Genomic DNA, 11,140 nt, shown 5'->3' with positions numbered 1-11,140 from the left:
ATTCCAGGAATCTACGACCGTAATTGACTAGATAATTACCTTCTAAACTTATTCCACAGAAAATGTGATAGAGGGTTTTTCCATTTTGTAGGAAGGTCCAAGTGGCGTATTCAAAATTCTTGACAGTTCACTAAAAGTAGGTACTTCAGTTGCAAGGTGCAGTTTATTGTGTATACTAGTGTTATGGAAAATTTGGAAGTGCCGTGTAAACGCCGAAAAATTGGTCCTTTAACAGTTAATGAAAAAACATTAATATTTAATTGTTTTAAATCATTTACAGACAAACGTTTATGTGAAAGTGTTGATGAGACCGTTGAGTTAGTTAGCAGTATACTTGGTGTTGGGAAATCTACGATTTACAGAGTTATTAAAGAAGAGAAATGTGGTAGTTTTCAAATGCCACGTAATGCTCCAGGGAAACCAAAATTTCAAATAGAATATCATTTTAAAGAAGGACTTCGACGGAAAGTGCCTGAATTCTTCTTTAGACAAGAATTTCCAACATTGGATAAAGTTCTTGTCTCAGTTCGAGATGATAAGGATTACCCAGAAATGAGTCGAAGTACGTTATGGAAACTTTTAAAAGAAATAGGCTTCCGCTGGAAAAAGAATCCCAGAAAGTCTATTTTATTAGAAAGAAGCGATATTGTCATATGGAGAAGACATTTTCTAAGAACCATAAAGGAAATGAGAAACCAAAAAAGAAAAATATTTTATCTTGATGAAACATGGATCAACGAGGGTCATACACCAAATAAATTTTGGCAGGATGAAACTGTTACAAGTCAAAGGCACGCTTTTGTAAATAACTTATCTACTGGTTTAAACCCACCATCAGGAAAGGGACGCAGGCTAATAATAGTACACATTGGCAGTTCAGACGGTTTTGTTGAAGGTGGTTTATTAACTTTTGAATCAACTCGTACCGGTGACTACCATGAAGACATGAACGGTGATGTCTTTCAAGAATGGTTCGAACAAATGATAGATCTTCTTCCTAAGAACTGTGTAATAGTAATGGATAATTCAAGTTATCACTCCAGACTTATAGAAGGACTGCCCACAACCAAGTGGTTAAAAAAAGACTTGCAGAATTGGCTGAGTTCAAAAAATATTACGTACCATCCCGGATCTATAAGAAAGGAACTTTATTCGTTGTGTGCCCTTCATAAAGAAAAATTTAAAAAATACGAAATTGATGAAATTGCCAAAAATCGTGGAATGACAGTACTTAGATCCCCACCATATCATTGTGAATTAAACCCGATTGAACTGGTATGGGCACAGATAAAGAGTGTGAAAGTTTCAAGAAAAAATACCACTTTTAAAATTCATGATGTTAAACAGTTCTTTTTGGAAGCCGTAAATAATGTAAAACCTGAAAACTGGGAAAAGGCAGTAAATCACACTATTAAAGAAGAGGAAAAAATGTGAAAGCTGGACAATATTACTGATAAAATGATCGAGCCAGTTATTATAAATCTTGGCTCTGAAAGTTCATCTTCTGAATCTGATTTGGATTTGTAACAAGTAGCTGTAAGTTTTATATTAATATTTTTATTCATCTATTTAACATACCTTAGACGGTTTTAAAAACTCTTTTTCTCTTTTGTAATTTTTAAAAATTAAAAAAAATGTGAATTTTTAAAACCCTTTTTAATGTAGGCCAGTCAGTTCTAATATAGTGTGTGATAAAAGAGGTCACTTTTGTTTACATACACATAACACTTTATAACACTGAAATAATTCATTTATTTTTTACAATTATTCAAAGTAATTTTTCAATTAATCTTGAGCACGCCCATGGAGTGGTCGGAGGTACCAGTTAAAATTATGCTAATTACTCTCTCGTTCATAAAAATAAACTATAATGCACGAAAATTTCAGAAATTAAAAGTTATGTTGTAATGTACGTTATAGTTATATTGATGATTTTTATAATTGTTCGAGCTCCCCTAACCAGTGGGTTGAACGTCGTCATTATATCTCATAATCTAATTCGAAAACAACAATAAAAACAATAACATGTAGTTGATGTGACGTTACATCGCATCGCCTAACACCAAGAGACTTGTCAGCCGCTAAAAATAGAACATAAAGCAAAAGCCTCTGTCGTACCTCCTAGATAAAGACTTTCAACGGAGAGTTAAATATGCCGGAAGTTCACAGCATTCCGAAACGAAATTCAGATAAAAAGAATAGATAGAGGCGCTGCTGCATCGCTTCTAAAATAAACGACTATTAATAAATATCTGTGTGAAAAAGCCGGCGAGTACATAGTCACTAATGCTGCTAAGTCAGTCTGGAATCCGGAAATTTCGTTGATGATTAGTTCTAATCATTTAGAATAGTTTATTTCTTCGTAGATTAACGGCTCTTACAACAACAACTCACTAGGGTTACGAGTACACATGTACACCTGTCTTAGCTCTAAAAAGTTGTAGCATGACATTTATTTCTAACCAAAAAAATTACACTGTGATTTGATGGCAGGAGATAGAAACAACCGAAAGGTAAAGATACAATAATTCTTATAATACTCCCAAAAATGCAACGGGCAGGATGCAGGATATGATTCTTTGAGATCTTAATACAAAAGTGAGAAATTTTCTTCTTCTTCTTGCTTTATTGATAGGTTCCTGCCTGTTTTACTTCGGTTTTTGGCCTCAACTAGTGTTGTTGAACTTATTGACCCTCTTCCGACTGACAATCTGTCTATTGTTATTACTTCTCTTCTGTTTTCTGCCATTCTTTCTATATATTGATTCTATTCGACTTTTCTTCTCTTTGTCCACAGGTTTATTTCGTCTATTGCACATCTCGCTCTTATTTACTCCCTTCTTACTCTTTCTCTTTGCATTTGATTTGTTATTTTTCTTTAACACGTAAGACTTTCAATTCTGCTATCTCCAATAATAATTGTGTTTTTGCTGTATCCGCTCTTGTTTCCGCTGTAAATATCATTATTGGCGATAGCTCGACAATTTCAGGGCACATATGTCTTTTTAATGTTCTCTCAACTCCTTTTGTATTTCTTGATCTGTTAAGGGTATTATAATGTTTTTTGTAAAGGGGAAAGATACACGGGAACAAATTCTGAACCTGAGACAACTCATTGAAAAATCTAGAGAATTTCAAGTACCTATGATTATATGCTTCGTTGACCACTGATCAGACTGCTAATATAACTCTAATACCATCATCCTTTATACCTTTATCCGGATTTAAGACCAGAAGTCACAGCTGGTGAGCTACTCAATTCACTCATCAACTCCCCCAAGATCCTCTTTGCAGTGGAGAATGAAGACGATCTTTTCAGAGGAGAAGTAAATAACTCAATCACACATTTAATTAGGCAATAATGACCCATATCTCTTAAAATTACGTCATTACTTATTAATTTCTTCTTCTTCTCATAGTACCATATCCTTATTTTGAAAGTGAGCCATCATTATGAACAATATAGATTTATTTACAGTGCCACTGCACACTTGCAATCTGTTTTAGCAGTCTACTTTTGAAAGGAAGCTTTCAAGCGAAGAGTCCATTTGTGTATCTAATGAGGGGATGGCCGTTAGGTATACAAAATGTCAAAACTGACCATAATTTGTTATTTTAATTTTTAAAATGTTTCATAATTTTTTGTACAGAAAACGTAAAAAAGATCTTACTAACGAATGCGATAAAACATGAAAAAAGGTTAAAAAGATACACCTACAAAAACTGCTGCTGAATAGAAATTTGATTGAAAATATTATGAAATTATAAAGAGAATAGTATAAACGTCAATTTTGTTGATTAATATAAATTTCCATAGATTCTAATAAACATAGCCTAAGGCCTAAATTTTGAATGAGAAGAAGTCGAAATTGCTCATTTAAAGAATAATTATGGTCTATAAGGTGAAGCGCGTACGTAGAATCTATTTTTCTATTATTGAAAGCCCTTTTGTGTTCTGCTATACGTTTGTTAAATTTTCTACCAGTTTGACCGATGTAAGTTTTTGGGCAGCCGCCACATTTAAGTTTGTCTACACCACTGTGTAAGTGCTTTTTCTTTTGGCTTATGTTGTTCTTAATGTATTTTCTTAAGTTGTTATTTGTTCTAAAAATTGGTGTTATTCCTTTCTTTTTTACGTATTTGGCTATTGTTAAAACCTAAATGATCTGACTACGCATCTGTCGTCTTTTGCAAAATTTGATCCCGGCGATAGTTTGTCGCGAAGTTAAGATAATCGGCCACGGCTGATCGTGAAAAGATCTGGCTGAAATCAACCCTCCTGTTTCAAAAGACATTCTGTTTCAAAACTTCGAACTAACAACATGTGTTAACAATAATATATATGTAACATTTGTTTTTATTTCATGATTACAAAAAAGTAATTTTTTATATTTTTACATTTACGTTTACATAGAAGTATTAAACAGTTTCATTTACGGTCTTGAGTTCTTTACTAAAACCACTTGAAGTCCTAATAATATTAACCAACAAGTAACTGGAAGAATTCAAGATTGCATTTTCACTGGACAGTTACCACCAGCTATTTTTGTTGATATCTTCCTGTTGCCGGTTTATATAATCGAGCAGGAGGTTTTGGGTTTTTTCTCTGGTAATGGAAATACTAATTTCAGGGCTTTCTTGTATAGTTTTTGATTTAAAATTTTATTAATTGTTTGTTCGTTGTACCCATTGTTTACTGTTATTTGCTTAATGATATTCAATTCTATCTCGAAGTTGCTTGAAATGGGAATTTCTATCATCAAAAAATATATGTAACATGCTATGGTAGGCTGCTAATTTATGTTGTGTAGGATGGGATGATACATTGTGTATAGTCGTGTCATTATGGGTAGGTTTATGAAATATGGTGAACTGATGTTTATTTTTAAGTCTGATAATCTTTAAATCTAGAAAATTTATGGATTGATTCGGTTGTGTTTCTATTGTAAATTCAATCTGACTGTGAAGTGAAATTCACTCCATAGTCAAGAGATTCCTTTCTCCCTGGTCCCTTTTCCGTACATCTTGACCTAAAGAACGAATTGCACTAAGCCATATAGTTACTGATTTTTCACAATATGACCCAAATATTTTCGAATATAGTGCTTAAAACATTTTTACCAGAGCTCAAATAAAACGTATGGAAAATGATGGAACTATCCGATACTTCGTAGACAGGTTTAATAAACGCTCTACATTGTGGCTTTTCTCTCAATAGGTAAGAAATCGGTCTGCCGCTTCACTTCCAACCAAATAGTCGAGACAAGCCACACCATAAACAAATTTTTTAATGTGTTTTTGTGGAGGCTATTTTGTTCTCATTTATATGTTTTCCAAACAACTTTTTAAGTTTTTAACTTTTAAAGAAAAAAATTGTATTTTTCCACCAATAGAATTCCTCTTTAGTATTGGTACCTTATAAACCAAAGTAAATATGACGATTTCAACGTGCATAAGAAGGTAAGAGAAATTACAGGTAAATGTAAAACCAGAAAAGTAAGTAAACTTGTTAATGACAACGGAGAGGTAAACGTGGACAAAGAGAGTATTGATAATACCTGGAGAAATTACATACGAAATTTATGAGAGGGGAAACCAGTCCCCAATACCGACGAAAACAGGACCACCTATACTAGTGGCAGAAATAAAAGCAGCCATAATATCACTAAAAGAAGAGGGGAGAGCTCCAGGGCCAGACGGAGTACAGTCTGAATTTCTTAAACTTCTTGATGATGAATCTTTAAGAATACTATGTAAAATCTTCAATAATATCTATGACACAGGCAATATTCCAAAAGATTGGCTAGTTTCGGAATTTATTACGTTACCAAAGAAACAGCGAGCGAAAAAGTGCGGAGAATATAGGCTAATAAGTCTAATGAGCCATACACTAAAACTTTTTGGATTTATGAAAGACATAGATACTAGAGATGCACTGTTTAGTCTACAGGTATTATTCCAAAGATGCAGAGATATGACTTGCGATAGATGATAAAGACTGGCGCATAATACAACATTTATACTGGAACCAATCAGCCACAACAAGAACAAATCTTGGAGATGAACCGACGGAAGCGATCCAGATTCTGCGAGGCGTTAGACAAGGATGTATACTTTCACCTATATTATTCTACCTATATTCAGAGGAAATATTTAGTGAAGCCTTGGAAAATTGCGAACATGGAATCCTTTTAAATGGAGAACGCACAAATAACATCAGCTATGCAGATGACACCGTTGTTTTTGCAGACAGTTTACAGCAACTAATAAACAAAGTAAATGAAGTAAGTGAAAGATTTGGACTACAAGTAAACATATCAAAAACTAAATTTATGGTCATCACCAAAAATAAAATTAGAGACGTCCAACTGCTTATCAAGAATACATTAGCCCTTTCGCTACGGGCCAAGTATCGGTTGCGCGTTGCTCATATACGGCGCCGGGAAAATTTAGCACTTCGCGATCGAGACGGTCACTCAGTAGTTTATATTCTTCATATTGAAGTGGCTGAATCGTTTTTAAATTGTCGGCAGTTTGTTTATATTCGTTTTATCGAAGTAGTGGAAGTGTTTTTCGTAAAACGATGGACGATATATGGACGATACTAGTAAGTAAGTTGGACAATGTAGAACGTACTATTTCATTTGCAAAGCTGCAAATGAAAATCGTACTTTTACGGCAACAGTATCGAAAGGGTTAGTGGACCGAGTACAACAGTTTACCTATCTTAGAAAATTAGTAAACAAACAATGGGATCACTCACAAGAAGTAAAATGTAAAATAGAGAAGGCTAGGAGTGCATTCAATAACATGGCCAAACTCTTTAAAAGCCACAACCTTAATCTGGAGATAAAAGTAAGGCTCCTACGATGTTATATCTTCTCGATATTATACTACGGCGTTGAATCCTGGACACTCACTGAAGCGATAGAGAAAAAACGTGAAGCCTTCGAGATGTGGTTATACAGAAGAATACTAAGGATATCATGGACGGACAAGATAATCAACGAGATTGTACTACGAAGAATGGAAAAAGAAAGAGAAGTGATGTATACGATTAAAAAGATTAAAGAAAGTTAGAATATCACGGACATATAATGAGAAACGGCACTAAATACAAATTACTGAAAATAATCCTTCAAGGCAAAGTATTCGGAAAACGAGGAATTGGGAGAAGAAGAATGTCATGTTTAAAAAACCTGAGGAAATGGTTCTCCACAACAACAAGTAATCTATTTAAAGCATCATTTAATAAAATAATTATAACCAGAATGATCGCCAATACTCGAACGAATAGGCACCAAAAGAAGAAGAAGACTTTATAAACTTGACCATAGCTCTGAGGATGGCTTTGTAAGCCGAAAGCACTCTGCAAGGAATTATTAAAAAATTTTAACATGGTTCAAAAATACTTTTACTTTTCATTCTTTCATTTATCATAAGTCAAAAACATATCAGTCCTTCAATTAATAAAAAGTATGGCAAATATTGCAGAGATACAAAGTGCTTTTGCTTCTATCTACCCTATGTATTATTCTATAATATTCATCCGGGTTTAGTCGTCCAGACTTTCTTCCAGATTTAGTCTCGTCATTTTGATAAAATATCTATTAATTATTTTGTTCTATATAAACATAATTGAATCAAACCCAAGTAGTCACTACTCACTAATGATTGGACTGAACTATAGTGTATTTTTGTGTATGAGAGAGTAATAAAACAATAAATTATGTATGCAAATCCCTAAACTGTTGATACGGGTGACTCAATGAAAAACAGATATTTGTCAACAAGTTTACAGAAGTATATAGGAAAATTATTTTAAATTGACTATGACCACCAGGTATAAAAGTTGGAGCAGAATAGAATACAATAGTTGTGAGGGTTACTAATCCCTAAATAAGGTTGCCAGTGTCGGAGTGATGGAGGTTAACAGGTACTAATGAATTTGCAAGAAATGTAAGATGTTTATTTTATTGGTTATATATAACCAATAAAAGTTTAATAAGTACCTACCTATTTGCAAAATAAAGTTTAATTCTTTAGATAAAATAAAACGTTTTATTTTATCTGAAATGAGTGCATTCCACGAAGTAAGGGTTTCAACAATCAAACATTTAGTTCTTTAATTCCAGGAATCTACGACAGTAATTGACTAGATAATTACCTTCTAAACTTATTCCACAGAAAATGTGATAGTGGGTTTTTCCATTTTGTATATAGGAAGGTCCAAGTGGCGTATTCAAAATTCTTAACAGTTCACTAAAAGAAGGTACTTAAGTTGCAAGGTGCAGTTTATTGTGTATACTAGGGTTATGGAAAATTTGGAAGTGCCGTGTAAACGCCGAAAAATTGGTCCTCTAACAGGTAATGAAAAAACATTAATATTTAATTGTTTTAAATCATTTACAGACAAACGTTTATGTGAAAGTGTTGATGAGACCGTTGAGTTAGTTAGCAGTACACTTGGTGTTGGGAAATGTACGATTTACAGAGTTATTAAAGAAGAGAAATGTGGTAGTTTTCAAATGCCACGTAATGCTCCAGGGAAACCAAAATTTCAAATAGAATATCATTTTAAAGAAGGACTTCGACGGAAAGTGCATGAATTCTTCTTTAGACAAGAATTTCCAACATTGGATAAAGTTCTTGTCTCAGTTCGAGATGATAAGGATTACCCAGAAATGAGTCGAAGTACGTTATGGAAACTTTTAAAAGAAGTAGGCTTCCGCTGGAAAAAGAATCCCAGAAAGTCTATTTTATTAGAAAGAAGCGATATTGTCATATGGAGAAGACATTTTCTAAGAACCATAAAGGAAATGAGAAACCAAAAAAGAAAAATATTTTATCTTGATGAAACATGGATCAACGAGGGTCATACACCAAATAAATTTTGGCAGGATGAAACTGTTACAAGTCAAAGGCACGCTTTTGTAAATAACTTATCTACTAGTTTAAACCCACCATCAGGAAAGGGACGCAGGCTGATAATAGTACACATTGGCAGTTCAGACGGTTTTGTTGAAGGTGGTTTATTAACTTTTGAATCAACTCGTACCGGTGACTACCATGAAGACATGAACGCTGATGTCTTTCAAGAATGGTTCGAACAAATGATAGATCTTCTTCCTAAGAACTATGTAATAGTAATGGATAATGCAAGTTATCACTCCAGACTTATAGAAGGACTGCCCACAACCAAGTGGTTAAAAAAAGACTTGCAGAATTGGCTGAGTTCAAAAAATATTACGTACCATCCCGGATCTATAAGAAAGGAACTTTATTCGTTGTGTACCCTTCATAAAGAAAAATTTAAAAAATACGAAATTGATGAAATTGCCAAAAATCGTGGAATGACAGTACTTAGATCCCCACCATATCATTGTGAATTAAACCCGATTGAACTGGTATGGGCACAGATAAAGAGTGAAGTTTCAAGAAAAAATACCACTTTTAAAATTCATGATGTTAAACAGTTGTTTTTGGAGGCCGTAAATAATGTAAAACCTGAAAACTGGGAAAAGGCAGTAAATCACACTATTAAAGAAGAGGAAAAAATGTGGAAGCTGGACAATATTACTGATAAAATGATCGAGCCAGTTATTATAAATCTTGGTTCTGAAAGTTCATCTTCTGAATCTGATTTGGATTTGTAACAAGTAGCTGTAAGTTTTATATTAATATTTTTATTCATCTATTTAACATACCTTAGACGGTTTTAAAAACTCTTTTTCTCTTTTGTAATTTTTAAAAATTAAAAAAAATGTGAATTTTTTAAAACCCTTTTTAATGTTGGCCAGTCAGTTCTAATATAGTGTGTGATAAAAGAGGTCACTTTTGTTTACATACACATAACACTTTATAACACTGAAATAATTCATTTATTTTTTACAATTATTCAAAGTAATTTTTCAATTAATCTTGAGCACGCCCATGGAGTGGTCGGAGGTACCAGTTAAAATTATGCTAATTACTCTCTCGTTCATAAAAATAAACTATACTTACTGAACATTTTTGATCAGATTGTAGTCACAAAAATAAAAAAAAAGAATGAATATGTTATTATTAAAAACTTTTTACTTTCAATTGCACAAAATATAAAAAGTTAGTGTCAGAACAAAAGCAAATATTAATGAAAATCGTTTAATTTCTTAACATATGTGTAAACTCTTTTACTGCAATTGTAGCTACCGTAAACGCTTTTTTTATAAATTACATCGAGGAATCCGGAAAATTCTACTATGATTAATTTAATTAAGTAAAGGAAGCCGACAGTGCTGCATTTAATTGGTGATCTCCATTCAGTAGGTTTTATAACATCGTTATATGGGGCAAGCTAATGAATGCCGATGAACAGTTCAGCTAAGTAATCTGCACAAGATTAAAACAACCGGCCATGTGTATCTTTAGCATTAGAATTATATTTCTGTGATTGGATGATTTAAGCTTATAAAGCACGTTTTACATGACAAACATTATAGGATTTAATATTAGGTTTTGTAAACACCATCGATATCGGTATTAGTAGGGGTGAAATTGTATTCAAATTTATATTACATTTAAAACTTTTTAGAGAGTCAAAATTATGCGACTGCTTTTAACTGTCTGGTTTCACCAGTAATCAAGAAAACCAAAGTATTAGTTTCGAGCTGGACGATATTGCATCGATACAATAAAGTCGTCCCAGGAACCCAACAATATTAACAATATCATTTTAAAGTCGACTACATCTACACTTTAACACAACTAAATGAAAAAAGAATTGCTAGGAATAAATCAACTCATCTATTATTTGTAGACTTGGCCTTATGTTGTCTATGGCAAACACTGGAAAGCTTATCTATTAATATTACATTTGTGAAAGCAATACAACGATTCTATAATGATCGATCAACAATAAAGATTAACAACGAGTTCTTAACTCTTTTATAGCAGACAACACATTTCAAATAAATGAGAATAGAAGAAATCTTTGTCAAACTTGTGTGCACACAGAATGTGAAAAAACTACTCTGAGAAACCTCAACAAAAAAATAAAACGGAGATGTAAGGCTAATAAGCAACAATATTATAACAATATCAACACGATGATAGTTATTACAATTACAATCTGGTCATAAATGACCAATGAACAATTTCA

The sequence above is a fragment of the Diabrotica undecimpunctata genome, chromosome 3 (assembly GCF_040954645.1).
Source record: "Diabrotica undecimpunctata isolate CICGRU chromosome 3, icDiaUnde3, whole genome shotgun sequence".
Taxonomy (NCBI): Eukaryota; Metazoa; Arthropoda; class Insecta; order Coleoptera; family Chrysomelidae; genus Diabrotica; species Diabrotica undecimpunctata.
This window is presented reverse-complemented; position numbering follows the sequence as displayed.